Source organism: Miniopterus natalensis, chromosome 13, assembly GCF_054644295.1.
Source record: "Miniopterus natalensis isolate mMinNat1 chromosome 13, mMinNat1.hap1, whole genome shotgun sequence".
Lineage (NCBI taxonomy): Eukaryota > Metazoa > Chordata > Mammalia > Chiroptera > Miniopteridae > Miniopterus > Miniopterus natalensis.
In genome coordinates this window covers 31,743,357-31,758,513 of record NC_142093.1, presented here as the reverse complement: position 1 = coordinate 31,758,513, position 15,157 = coordinate 31,743,357, and positions in this window count along the sequence as shown.

The following is a 15,157-nucleotide window of genomic DNA, read 5'->3' as shown; positions in this document are numbered from 1 at the left end:
TGGAACTGGTGGGGCCCTCGAGCCAGCATGTTAAGGACACGTGTTACAGACATCATGTGGAGGTCATCAGCAGGCTAGGAGCCTGGCTAGCATCAGCCTGCATTCCTGACAGTTCCGCCAATGGCTGTTCCATGGAAGGCATTAGGAGAGAGGAAGAGAGTCCAAATAGTGCACTTCCAAATGAGATGACATCATTGTGGAAGGCTGAACTGGGTGTATGGAAGACAGGGCATCTCAAAGAAACCAGGACTGGAAATATAATCAGGAGAGCATTTAGCAGATGACCAGAAGGCTATAAATGTGACTGCAATTTAACAGCCATCACCTCTCATGGCAGCATTGGTCTCCAGTTCTTCAGAATTATCACACCAGAGTCACACTGGTGGCTTCTCCAGCAGAAATCTCTGCATTCCCCAAGTGAGTTCTTTCACTCTGGCTTCTTGAGTTTAATTTCATTTGTGTGTTAGTTGTTTTATCTGCAGCTGGCTTTTTTCTCTATTTCCATTCACCGCAGCTTCATCATACTTTTGAGTACCTACCCCCTCCATTCCACTGTATCCTCCTGCTCTGTTCTGCCATGCACACGGCACATACATGTTGGGGATTAGAACCCAGAGCCGATTACCCTCCAAATGTTTGAGGAATCAATTGCCTACAAATGGCCTTAGGTAGCGCTTTCTTTGGGGTCACATTTGAGAAAGCACGTGGCCTACTCTTAAGTTTGAGAAAAAATATGAGCTGGGGAAGTTTTGTTGTAACTAAAGAAGACACATTCTGTGTAAGAATGACTCTATCTTTGCAGAACAATCTGAAGGTTATTCTCATAATTATCCCTAGAGGAGGAATTTAGAGGGCAGAATTCCCCACCTTCATTGAACAGAGATAAATGGAAGCACAGGACCATCCAGTGACTTTCTCAGATTCACATAGTAGCAGAACAAGGGCTGGAGTCCAGGATTCTGGTCTCCAACCCAGGCCTGGCCAATCACAGCTGAGCCTGCATGTGTCCCTGTGCCACTACTGACCAACATCTTGCCTGGAAGAAGTTATCTTTGCACTTTGCCAAACCCAGACAACCAGCACTGCTCTGCCTAAAGACCCTCACATATCCAACTTTGGGGTCTCTTAGGCCCCATCATCCCATTACCAGGAAGATCCCTCCTCCCAGGGCCAGGGTATTCAGATAGATGCAGAAACCAAATTATAGCTCAGTAAACTGAGCCTTGGCATGTGGGGTGCCTTCTGGAAAATCAGCCTGTGAAGGGGCTAATGTGATTGGATTAGAAAGTGTGCATCTTTTTAAGGTATATTATGCTAAATACAGTTCATGCTGCAGGAAACCTTTTATCTGAAAAAGTGCTTGCCTCATCCCATTTCCCCCCGGCTTCTGTTTTCTTAATTTTACACTGAAGGATCAGTGTGCCCAGGGTACATCCATCTCCCCTCGTCTCTCTCTTTGGCTCATCTCAAAGGCAGTGAAGGTTCCCTCCTTCCTGCAGGGGCTGTGGAAAGGAGAGGAAGTACACAAACTGATTTATCGCAGCCTGTCAGTTGTTTTGAGGACATGGAGTGTGCCCGCTCCTCCTCAGTCATCGCCATGCTCTGAGGAGGAGCTCCGCCCTTCATTAAAAGCGCACACAGTGCCCCTTGGAAATGACCGCTGAGCTCATCGTCAGCTCTACAGCACAGGGTCTGGGGCCTCCGCTTCCAGGCAGCCTCCTATCGGAGCTGAGCAGAGAGGCAGCTAAAAGCAAGTCCCTCTCTTCTGGAAAGTACTTGGTTGGTGGTGATGGTGCCATGCGAGAGAGTTTCATTTGTGGTATAAATGGGAAGCAAGCATTGCAAGTGACAGTTATAGCAAATCAGAGTACGGTGGATGGTCTCAACCTTTATTCACATTATGTGTCATAATAAACGTCTCTTTAGGAAAGACAGCACGTGCAGAGTCAGACGGAGTCGCCCAGGCTGCAGCTGTGCAGAGGAGGAGGAATCAGCACTGTGAGAGCAGGGTGTGGCCAGAGGGCGAGATCACACCTCCAGCAGGAGCCCTCCATCTCCTCCCTCCTTCCTCTAGGAAACACGGCACATGGCATAACGCTGGGTTCTTTATTTGTTAATGTCACAGCTAAGGAAGATCCAGTTGCATATTGATTGCAACTTTGGGGGAGAGCTGGGTGAGGAAGATATTTATGAGCCTTGATCTGTTTTTTTGCATCTCCAGGGTGAGAATCTCAGGCTTGCAGAGGCTATAGGCTACACTCTCATGGCCAGCAGGAAAGCTGGTCAAATCTCATATTTTAGCTTCGAAGAAGCCAAGCACAGGAGTTTCCATGACATATCTCAGCTTTCAGCTAAGTGACCAGCAAGGCTTGGCTTCTGAAACTTGGTGCACTCAGAAGAAAAGCTGGGCTTCCCACGCATAGAGGATGCACTCTATTTCCACATATGCCTGATCATCAACGCCAAAGATCCTCTATTCTGATTCTATGTATTCATTCATAAGCCAGTAGAACTTAGGGCCAAATATACCTGTATTCATCCCTTTGGGTTTGCTCCACTCAGAAGAATTTGGCAATTGGAAAGGTCTGTCACCATCCCAGACAAAAATGGTCTAACATGTCCTAGTCATAATGATCTGTATATTTAAACTACGTTTCTTCATAGAACTTGACATTTCTTTCAGGATTACTTCGCAGATCTAAAGAAATCATCTCCAGAATTCTAAGTGGGGCTCAGTCATGTCTGCAGGAGAGATGGAGATGGAAGAATTGTTTATTCTGATCCAGAAAAAGCACACCCTTAGAAATGGAACTACCCTTACTTTCTCCAAGAATTAAATAGCAGTGATTATGAGCTTGGCAATTATAAATGATATCAGCAGGCCCAGAGAAGTTGAGTAACTGGTTAGCTAGGTTCTGTGCCTACTCTGGAAGCCAATGTCCTGCCTTCAACTTTTCCACTGGTTGAGGGAGGAATTCAAAACTCCCAGGGAGCAATTTCCATTGGACTTGAATTTTAAGTTAAAGTTGAACACACAGGACTACCCCATTGTGTGCATTTCGGCCTTAGTGAAATGATTAGTGAGCATGGGGTAGAGTATTCTGAAAGGGCAAGGCCAGAACTAGGGGTGGGCACACTTTTCAGTAAAGGGTCGAGTAAAGTGGTTCATATGGCTTCTGTTGCAGCTACTTAACTCTGTTGTAGGGAGAAAACAGTGGGGTGGGTTTGGCCCATGGGCCATAGTTTTCTGATCCTTGATTTATACTCTAAGGCTTAGATAATTCTCTGGATTTCCTTTCAAAAGCAGCACCCCCTCCACCACTGAATGAGGATTCTGGTGTTTTTTCAGGTAAGTTTAAAGGGATGGGAAAGAAAAGGTGGGACTGTTCCATTGCTAAAGAATAGTACTATTGCTTTGAACACAGTTACTTTTTTCTATCACTATAATCATTGTATATGAATTTACACAAGTAGCCACAGATATCAATCCCTTATAAAACCCATGAGTGCAAACACAATACAGACACAGAGATGTAGAGACTTGGGCAACATCAGATGTGTGTTCTCAAACACATGTGGGTGCACATGAATATATGTACATAAAGCATTCAGGAATCCATCTGACTTGATTCCCACATTGGGTATTTCACCTAACTCTATATAATCACAACTGTGCTTAGAAAGTCCTCAGCCACCTAAACTCTTCACCTGGTTTCCTTTGTCACCTATTTCTTGCTGCAAAGAAACCTGAATGGTGACACAGCAATAGCAACATTCTGTACCAAAAGGTGAAAACTTGTTCCCATGCCCACACTATTCCTCCCCATTTCTCTCTCTTGCCTGCAGGCTGCCTTGAATAATTGCCAAGAAGCAGCAGTTTTCCACTTCACCCTCTGTGCGCAGGGCTGAGGTCCTGGCATGGAGAGCCGCAGAGGAAATTGATTTTCAGGTTCTAGTACATGGCTTTCTACTTCTTTGGGCCATCTACATTGTTTCCCTTTTCAGAGGGACGGACTGGGACAAGCTGCAGAGTCAAGATGCTCATGCTGTTTCCAAACACATTTCACAGTTTACTTAGGGCAAGAATCAAGTGTTGCCCTGGGAGCCTGCCTGGTTTCTCTTCTGGGCTCTGCAGGTGGGGAGAAGGCACAGTGGACAGGATGGAGTGGTTTTTATTCCAGAATTCATTTAAGAATTTGCCCCTAATCTCCTGGCCATCGCAGGGATGCAGAATTTAAAAGTCTGTAAGGATGTGTTTGGGCATGGTGATGTCCTCGAAGAATGGAGTGTCCTGGAATTGAGGGTGGGCCGGGGGGGGGGGGGGAGCAGTAGTTCCCTAGCAGAACTCTCTGTTGGGTGGGAGAGGAGGAAGAGTCATCTTGGCACAGGTGGACACATCAGCAGAGTCACCTGTGACTACCAGGTTACTTTTGGGGAGGCTGATAGAGGAGTGGCAAGAACCAGCAAGGCTCTGCTGAAGGTGTCAGCGGCAGTTTTCTGAGCTCAGAATGGAGAGGTTTGGGATTCACCAATGGATGTGAGAGCCCTTGCCCATCCTGGGTGAGGGATGAGGCTCCGTAAAGCTGAGAGTGATTAGTTCTCTACTTATGGCTCTCATCCTTGTAAGATAATCTGCAACCTTCAACATCAACTTCTTCCTCAGCATAGAAAAATTCTTAAAGTACCTGCTACTGAAGAAAACTCCCAAATTGAGTTACATAGCTATGCATTTAATGCATTGCCTTAAGACAGAGTTTGCTAAACTTGGCTAGGCTTTAGAAAGTCCCTCAGTGTACTGAAACGGTATACCAAAGTATAAGGGAATTTTCCTATGTGCCTCTATGAATTTGTGTGAGTCGGTGTGAGTGGGTGGCTTTGCAGCTTCGATCAAATTCTCCAGGAGATTTGTGATGCCTACAAGGTTAAGAAGTAGTTTCTGAAGCCAAAGAAGTCTTGCCCCAGTGGTTGGATTTCAGGTGCCATGGCAGGTCGTGCTCCTTCTCCAAGCGCCGTGAGCTCGGGGCTCCTCACTGCCCTGCATGGACAGCCTCACCGTCTGGTGTACAGGCAAATGGGATCAGTGATCCAATGCCCAAGCTAGCAGGGGATGTGGCAGTTTGTAGCAAAGGGGCTGAACTAGTTCCCCAGGTCCTTGGTCTGTGATGGCAAAGCTAAAACTAAATAATGTTTCAGCCATGTATGGACTATCTTTACGACTTTTAAGATATTGAAAGAACAAAGGCAGCTTCAGCTCTCAGGACCCTGCATGTATTAACTCATGTAATCCTCACAACCTCCTTATGAAGCCACAAGTCAATTTCACGTTACAGCTGAAGGAACCAAGGCGCAGGGGGCTAGGTAACCTAATCAAGCTTACTCAACTAGGGAAAAAGTTCCTTTTTTCGTGGTTGGAAGGGCTGTTGGCGCAGCAAGGGCTTTTTGCACAGGTCCTGGGCAGGTTCTGTCTCTGTGGTGCCAGGCTGGGCAAACACTCCTGCACGCACAGCGGCCCATTCTCACACGTGAATGTGCCTTTCAAGAGCACACAGCTCCTCTTTCTCTGACCTTCCCACCCATGGCTGCATCCCCGGTGGCTTGGCCTGCCAGGTCCCTGGCCCAAATAATCTAGCAAGAACACACTCCACGCTGCCTGCCAGCATCCCTGCCTGGACCTGCTGACTCCTGGTTTGGAGTTTTACACAAAAGCTAGAACCTGGCTCACCCTGCCCCTGCTTTTGCTCAGGCTTAGCCAGAGGGAGGGCAGTTATTTCTTCCCTTCATATCCACTGTCGCCTAAGAGGACATCTTTCTGATACCGTCTCCATTTGTATTAGATTTTCCCCCTTTCACAACCCATAGGAGATACCAATAAGTGGAAGTCTGGGAGAGTGTGCCTTGGGGAAGCATGGGTGTGCTGGGGAGCGCAGAGTTCTAGTATCTGCAAGATGTGTGATATTGGCAAGTTGCTCTACCTTTCTGAGCCTCAATTTCCATTTCTTTAAATGGAAAAGTAAAAATAATAATAGTTACTCTCTTGGTTGCTGGAAAGATTAAAGGAGATTGTGCAGGTGAAAAATGATTGGCATAGACATGACTAGGACAGTTCATGAGATGTTTTCATTATGTAGTCCAAGGTTGCTGTTTATTATTGAGGTACAGAAAATGAGAGGTCACTAAGGGCTGGAGTGTTAAGGGGTGATTTATAGGTTTTGATTGTCATAGAGGTGGAGGAAACGATTCTAGAATAGGGAAAAGCCAGAGGCAAAGGCACAGAGGGGGTGTGGGGAAAAGCGTGAAGGGGATGGAGGTTCCTGTAGTGATTGGGCTCATTAGGGCAGCAGATCAGGTATGGCTGGGAAGAATGGATAGAGATTTTTTAATTGATGATACAGTTTGGGTCTTCATTAGATAATTGGGAATTATTTAAAAAGGTTCTGAACCAAATGGAAATGTGGTAAATGTTATTAAATGGTATTGAGAAAGATTAATCAGACAGGAGTGTGCAGAAAATGTATGTGGCAGAGACTGTCATGAATTTTCTGAAGCCTGTTTGCTTTTCCTCCTGAGAATACAATTAGACTATATTTCCCAGTTTCTCCTGTGGCAAGGAGAGGTCATGTGACTGAGTTCTGGCAAATTAATGTTAGAGGAAGATACATGTAACACTTCCAGGCTTTGCCCATTAACTGTGATCCTACAGATTCCCTTCCCCATCTGCGAGCCAGAAGCAGAAAATCAGGAGGAGAACTTCAAAATTCTGGGGGATGGTGGGGCCACATGTTGCAAGGAGCCTGGGCCACTGAATGACTGTGTGGAACAGAGCCCCCTCTCCCCTTGCTGCTTATTGGATTTTATGTGGGTAAGAAATAAACATGTACTGTGTCCAGTTACTGAGACATTGGGGCTGTTTGTTACAGCAGTTAGCCTACCTGACTAATACAGGCTGGAAGAAAGACAGCCCACAAAAAGAATCACGTGCACTGAGTTAGGAAGAAATTGAAAAGCTCTGACTTAGTTGGCAGAGGCTGAAGTGAAAATAAGTGAAAGGTATACCCTTGGGCAGAGTCACATGACTTGTTGACTAAGCTCTGTGTGTGTGTGCGCGCAGGCAGGATGTGGTGAAGAGAAATTAGTTTGAAAGTGCCTGTGATTTTCAAGCCTAGTTACTAAGAAAATGGTAGTAGCATTGACATGAATTAAGAGACCAGAGGATGAAATGGGTCTGGATAAAACAAAGATGAAATTTATTCTCTTTGTCGTGAATTTGAGGTGATGGTACAAAAGGAAGTAACTAGGCAAGAGTTTCTCAACCTTGACACTATTAATAATTTGGGCTCAATAATTACTTATTTTAGGGGGTTGTCCTGGGTATTGCAGGATGGGTAACAGCAGCCTGGGCCTCCACTCATTAGAGGCTCCCCTCAGTCCCCTGCCAGTGATGCCAACTCATGATGTTATCATGTCATAATGTCCGCAGACATTGCCAGATGTCCAGAGAAGGAGGTAAAAAATCTGTCCTTGTTGAGAACCACTAGTCTCAAGGGAATTGCAGATGCCAGTAAATCTGAAAGACCTGGGTTCCCTGAAGAACCCTTTGTCACCAGGGCCATTTTAATTCTACAAGGCTCATATATGTGCCAATTGCCAGAGTTAGCAGCTCAGTCTGGGCCCCATTGGAAGGCTCCAGGATCTCAGGCCACATTTCAATGAACTCTCCCGTGCTCTGTATTCTGGATACCAGAGAGGGTGAAGGGGGGAGGAAGCCTGAGGCCTGGGCAGAGGAGAGCCTGGTGAGGACCAAACCTGGCTTTCTCCCCAAGGCAGAGGCAGCGTGACCTCTTTCAAGCCCAAAAGAGGACCAGCATCTCTGGGGCATGTGTGTTTGCTTCCACATATTATCAGCTGAGCCTGCAACAAAGCTTTCCAAATGGCATGAGCAAATCTCCCGGACGGCAACTGGCTGCATGGTTTGGGAGGATTCCCTTTTCATTTCCTATGTTTTATGGGGTTTTTTTCTGACGCTTTTCAAAGAGCCTTTTTTACAAGCTAGTATTCTATATTGCTCTGCCTGTACTCCGAGAAAAGATAAATATTTTCAATGTGTTTTCTGAGGCATATGCTCCCATCGAGAAAATGTATCCCTTATGGACATAGCTATTTTGACCTCATTAGCTGGGTAGATCAGAGGGAATCTTACAAAGAGGCCCTTGCATGCCCAGGAAGCCTCCGTTAGTTTCCAGGGGAGCTAGAGGGTTGGTGCCACTGGGGGCACACCTTTGGGTTTCCTAGAGGGCTGCAGCAGGAAGCTGAGGGGAGCCTACGGAACAGGTTCATCAATGGAAGAAGCCTAGGAGAATGGCCTTGGTCCTGGTTCCCAACTCTAGAGTTCCACGTAGCAGAAGTTGTGAGGACAGACTGGAGAACAGGCTCAGAATTCTACAGAGGCTCCGGGAACCCCCAGGGAAGCTCACACAGACTGCAAAGCCTTCAACAGGGAATTAGGTTGCTTTCTCCCTGAAAAGCATGCAGAAGGTTTCACTGGATAGAAGGTGACCAACTCTTTGAGGCTTTCCCAGTTTTAGCAGTAGAAGTGCTGCATCCCAGGAAACTCCTCTGCCCCTGGCTCACCAGAGAGGGTTGGTCACCCTTACTGGATGAATGGGCCCAGGTGGCAGCTTTTTGTGCCCTGAGGCAAGAAGACAAAACCCACAGCTTCCAATCTTTTTCACAATTCCCCCTTTAGGCATTCAGCCTATGGGGCTTTTGGCAACCTTGAATTATGTTTTGGATGAAGAATCCCAGTTTCAGACTTACTAGCTGAAATATGTCACATAAACTTACAGACTTGAAATATGTCACATAAACTTTCTGCATCTAAGTTCTCTCATCTGTGACTTTAGGCAGTTATACCTCCCTCAACAGTTGTGTGGATCAAATTAGATGATTGTATATAAAATACTTGTCATATAAAGGCTCTCAGAGTGTAGATAATAAGAGAGAGTTATTATTTCTATAATTAATATCTGGTTCCCGGGGTCATCTATTAATAGGCAATAACTCCAGAGAAGGGTGATCTTGTAAACCAACATCAGCTAACGAGCCAGGTCAGTGTCAATCCACATGGCACTTGAATTACCAGCAGCCTTAAAGCCGTTGATTAACATCATCTTGGAAGCATCAAGAACCACTTTCTCTGCTGGAAGTAGAAGTCTACTTGATTTCTTTTTTTCAGTCTCCTTTGATAGAGCCTCCTCAGATTCCCAACCTCTCCATGTTGGGGGTCCCCAGGTTTTAGCCCTTGGAATTTGAGGTTTCTGTCCATCCTTTCTTTAAATACCATCCTGACCCTGAAGTTTTTGCATTTACATCTTAATCTCCCGCCTCTTCCCTTTCGTGTTGTGGCATGTACTCAAGTGATTCTCACCAGCAGGTGTAAGAGTTCCCTTTGTTTCGCATCTTTGCCAAGCCTTACGTTGTCAGGCTGGTGTTTTGCTCCCCTCTGATGAAAGTGAAATGGTGCTGCATTATTTACTCTGTGTCCATCATTCTATCACCTAACCCCGTTTCCGGCCCTCGGAGGCATCCTCACTCTCAAGGCTCTCTCTTATGGATTGATGTGTCTGAGACTCTAGGATCCTTGGGGGCAACTTTGTAGTTTTTCCTTAAAACATGAAGGACTGAGGCGAGAAGAAACCAGCTTCCTCTTGTCTAGAAGCCCGGACTGGAATCATTATGTTTACTCCAATTCTGCCCAGGGACATTACCCATCTTGATTTATCTATCTTTTGCTTTTCTTCTCTTTATCCTTTAAAAATCAAGATGTGATGGTCAAATCAAGTATCTGACTTTTAAACTCATACACAAGGATTCAGTCTAAATCATGTAACATTGATAAACATTTTATCATCATCACTTTGCAGTCCTTTCGCAGATGCCTTTCTGAGTATCTTATTTACGGAACAAGGTGGGGATAAAAATAATAAGTATATGTTTATACTTGTGACCTATTTTTTGAATAATATTAGAAATAGTAACTATTGTTTCCTTGAGGGTGAATATAATATTTGAAAATTACTAGATAGTGACACATAATTATTAGTTTAAGTTGTTGTGTGACCTTGGACAAGTTAACCTCCTTGAGCCATTTTTTACTGATGTATTAAATAAAGGGGTCATGTTTTCCAATCATCAAGGGTCCTTCTAACTCTTATATCCTATGGTGTGGAGGGCCATTCAGTTATCTGGGCTTAGAAATTAAGACTGACCCCATGTTGTTATTTGGGTATATATTTTTTGGTGGATGTACATGTGTATGAGGTGTGAACTCTGTATATGGGCATATTAGTGTGCATGGGGCCTGGGGATTACAGGATTGCACAAAGACTGACTGTGACATTGAGATACCATCTAGTTCAGTCCCTGTCTTCAGATCAAACCATACCCCCAAATTATTTAAAGTGACCAATCTACATAGAAATTCACAGTAAGTCTTGGAGTTTTTTGTTTTTATTTATTTCTTTAAGAAATTCATTCTCAAGATTAAACTAAAACTCTTATGCAATCCTCCGTCATGATATCCCTTGTTTTCCTCAGAGATGAGTGGACACACACAGTGTGAAATATGAAACTTAAAAATGTAACTTTGCATCCAAGATCTACCTCTTTAAGAAGAGGTCTACATGAAAGGATGATAGATATCTGGTAAGTATGAAAAGAGCAAAAACATCCCCTTGCAAAAAAAAAAAAAAAAAAGTCTCTCTATTATTGCCTGTCTCTCTGTCTATCCATCCATCCATCCATCCATCCATCCATCCATCCATCCATCCATCCATCCATTTACCATCTGTCTATCCATGCATGTTTCTTAGCCTACAAACAGGTAGCATTTTCCTTTGGTTTGTCTATCCCATTGTTTTGTTAGTGGTTTTTGTCTTCAGAGGCAAAGCAATGTCAGAAGCAGTCATCCGTGCTAACACTAGACACACCACCAAACAAAAACTCACACAGAAGTGTGAATTTGAGGGCCATTTAACACTGTAAATTTCCCCCTTGTATAACAATTATGGAAACATGCATGCTAATTGACAATGCAGTGCGGCACTGTGTCAATGTGAGCAGTGTTCACTCGTCCTCATAATTCCTCTTGTTATGGTTGGTGGTGAGCCCGTCCAGGGGATGTCGGACCAGCTTCTCACACAGAGGCCTCCTGGCTGAATATTGTCCAGTGTTCCCCGCACATGTACTCATGCTGTTTGGACCAACATCTGACTCACTGTGCCTATAACTTGAGTTTTAGTCTCCAGATACATGCTGCCTCTTTTCTTGGTTTGAGGGTAGGTTAATACTTTATTTACTTCCCCCATTTAGTTATTTACCCCTGTGGTAGTTAAGGGATATTATGCTCAAGAGAGAAGACTTGAGTGGCCTTAAACTAGTTGGCTTCCTAGCAATGGTGGTAATGGACTACGTTTTAGTACAAAAATCACTTACTGGGACTCAGGAGGGGTACCCACAAAGACAGAATTTTTTTATACCTTAATTATTCCTGTTTATACTCACCAGGATACTAATCTTCCTAAAGAACTATGCTGTCTCTTTGATGAGTTCAAACAGAGGTAAGGCTAAAGGCTGGTCACTGAAGGCTGATCACCTGGGTTTTAATCTGTCTTTGCCCTAATGGCTAGATGTGTGACTTTGAGAAAGGTACTCAGTCAGGTTGAATATCACTTTTTTCATCAGTATAATGGACATGATTAGAGTTGTTTTGAGGATTCAATGAAGATAATCTCCACAGAGCACTTTACAAGGTATGTGGCTTATGTTGAGCACTCATAAGAAATGTTAAGTTGTCTTGGCAGGAATCTGGAAGGTGAAAGGAGACTGAGGTCAGCCAGATAGTCCTGAAATTCTGATTTAAAGTAAATAGCCAACATGTTATCTCATGTGACCCTCATTCACATCAACTCTATGAAGATGGACCTCAAGTTTGGGATACAGAAGATCCCCCCATCTCTCATTGCTGGGATGGTCCCAGATGAGCCCCTTACAACCAAAAGCACCCACTCTGCTAGCTTTATGCAATGGTCCTGAGGATAGATTAGTAACAAGAGAATGCATTTGAAAGTTTTAAGTGCCATATACATGTCATTCATACTTCAATCTAGGCATTGAGTATTGCATTTTATTTCCTTAAAAGTCTCCAGGATGCAAAATGTGGGCACGAAGATAATGTGTGTGAACCCAGGTGTGTACAGGGCTTTGAACTTGATCTCATGCTCATGGTGACAGGAAGAGACATAGCAAACATGCAGCTTGGCCTTGGAGTCCAAACTCTCTAGGTAGGTTCTCCAAAACTGCCCCAGGATTATGCCCAAGACAGTGACCTTAGGAAGCAGATAGCACTTTAGAAAAAGAGACTGATGTCACAGAGAAGGGAAAAATAAAGGAGGGTTGGGAATGTGAAGGAAATAAAGGGGAAAAGAAACAGTCTAATTGCTAGCAGTGTTTCAAATTGATTTTAGTTACTATTAAAATTACAACTGAGTGTGAATTGACAATCTCTTCCCCTTAAAGTGTTCTGGTATACATGATACATATTTAATGTAGTAGATTTAGAAAATCTCTATGACACATCATTAGCAGGCATGTTCTTAGAGCCATGTGCTCACAGATATACATATGAATGTGGAGGTGTCTCTACTGAATTTGTGCTTTCCCCCCTTTTTATTTTGTGCTTCTGTTTGTTTTGTTTGTATAATCTCTGGAATCCAGCCACAGCCTAATCTTTTTAACATCAATCTTGTTTTCCTTCCTCCCCATCCTCAGTTCTCTTTTTGGCACACCAAGTTCTCAGGGGGTATGGAGAGTGGGGTATGGCAGAAAATAAAAAATATTAGATTATAACATTTTATGGATTGTGAAGGCTCTAATGACGTTAGCCACCTAATGGCAAGGTAAAGCCCTTTGTGATGTCTTATAACAGGTTGCCATGGGCTTGACAAACCTTTGTGAAATAAGTAAGAGAAAGGAGCTGAAAATGCCCACAACACACACCTCTCCCCACCCCCAAGAGTCCACCGCCACCCATGGACAGTCCCTTTTTGCTTATTAGCCCCTGAAGGGCATTTTAAATATAAAAAATATATAAAATCTTCCCAAATCAGAAAGGTCTCCAAGTGTCCAATTTAATTGGAATGGAAAATGCTAACTAATTGGCATCAAAATTTGATTTGTGGGAGAAACCTCCTTTTTGTTGGAAACACAACAGTGTGTCTGGGAACACAAGCCCAGTCCTTCAAAAATCATCCGTGAGCGCCGCCGAGGAATCAATTAAAGTTGATTTGGCATATCTGCTTTTGACAAATATAAAGAAATCTCTGATTAGGCAGAGAAGAAAAGCAGCTCTCCCTTTCTTGCTCTCTCTTCCTCCCTCTTTCCTCTGCCTTTTCCTCTCTTCTCCTCATTTCCCTTTAAAGGCAGTAGGTGTCAGAAGGGGGTGGGTAGTGATATGCAAAACACGGCCTCCATAACCAAAGTAGCCTGCAAAATTAGGTGTCAGCATGCAAAGCTTATTGATGTATGAATGCGGAAAATGAAAGGCGGCAGTAGACAGCCGGGGCTAAAGGTGAGACAGGCACAGCGAGAGCAGCTGTAGATCCACGTCAAGGTGTTGCTATATGAGCTCGGGTTTTTTCTGGAGGGCCACAGCCTAACAAGGTAAGCCTGGCCAGGAAATGATGGAACAATACCATATAGGCGCACACGGTGTGAATACCAAATAAATTGACATGGGGCCTCACCCCCCCACGCCCCTCCTCCTGCACTGCCACCCCCCTTCAAAGGATGCCTGTGTATTCATTAATAAATTCATATTCCGAGTTTTCAATAAAAGAGGAAGATGCAGTGTAAACTGGAGTTACTTAGTGACACCCAGCTCATTGCTTTTTATTGTTGCTTGCAGCTACGAAGCCTTCACAGTGCACTAGTAGAATTTATTACTGTCTGTCTCTGCAGCCAGTTGGCGAAGTGCGCCTTTTGAAGAAAATTGACCCACACTTCATGAATATGATGAAAAATGCCAATAACACTACAAAGACGAAGCTCTTGACATCACTCTGCAAAGAGCTAAAAGACAGTAATGAAAGTATTGCAATTACAAATCATTACCTCCTCTCCAGCCAATCGCCACCTTCCCTCCTCTTTTTTTTGGACCACTCTCGAGCTCTGCGGGCTGCCCGGTGCTGCGGTGCACAGCATGGTGGGAAACGGAAGGGGGGGGCGCCCATGGGGGGGGAGGGGGGGAAGGGAAGGGAAGGGAAGGGAAGGGAAGGGAAGGGAAGGGAAGGGAAGGGAAGGGAAGGGAAGGGAAGGGAAGGGAAGGGAAGGGAAGGGAAGGGAAGGGAAGGGAAGGGAAGGGAAGGGAAGGGAAGGGAAGGGAAGGGAAGGGAAGGGACCCTTCAGCCAGAATGTGATAAAAACACCCTCGCTATTCCACCTGGATGAAGAGGCATAAAAGAAAAGTTCTTACAGTCAATGGTCAGGAGGTCGTGACTCTATCGGGTGGCCTCTTCTGCCTGAAGAGTGGGGCTAAGGACACTCCACCTACTTCTTTGCTAGAACTTCTCTGTCTTGGCAGGGCCCTTTGTCTCCTGGCTTTCGGGAGAGCAGCTGTAATCTTTTATCTCTTATTATTAGTTAGGACTCCAATTGGGACATTGGCAAATGAAATGAATTATCAGAAACATATATTACTGTATGTTCAATGTAAGTAACTGGCTTATCTTCATTTCCTAAAGGTGATACTGAAAAAGTGAAAACAGGAGGGAGGGAGAGAGAGACACTAAGTTTAGGGCATGACCTTAGACTTCAGCGTATGAAAAGGGTGAAGGCCTTTGTCTTTACAGTTTTGACAGCTTTCTGATGTGGGCTTTCTGTTGCATCTTCTTATGCTGTTGATCTTTAGAGTCTTGGTTGGTTTTATTTGTAATCTAATTTATTTGGGGTGTGTGTGGAGGGAGTGTGTGAATACATGCATTTTTAAACTCCCGTATGTCTTACCTAGAAAGCAGAATTATCTTCTGCTTAGGCTATGTATGCTAAAGGCTATTAAAATTATGGGAACTTTACACAGAGTGTATGAAAGTCAGAAATAGAAGCA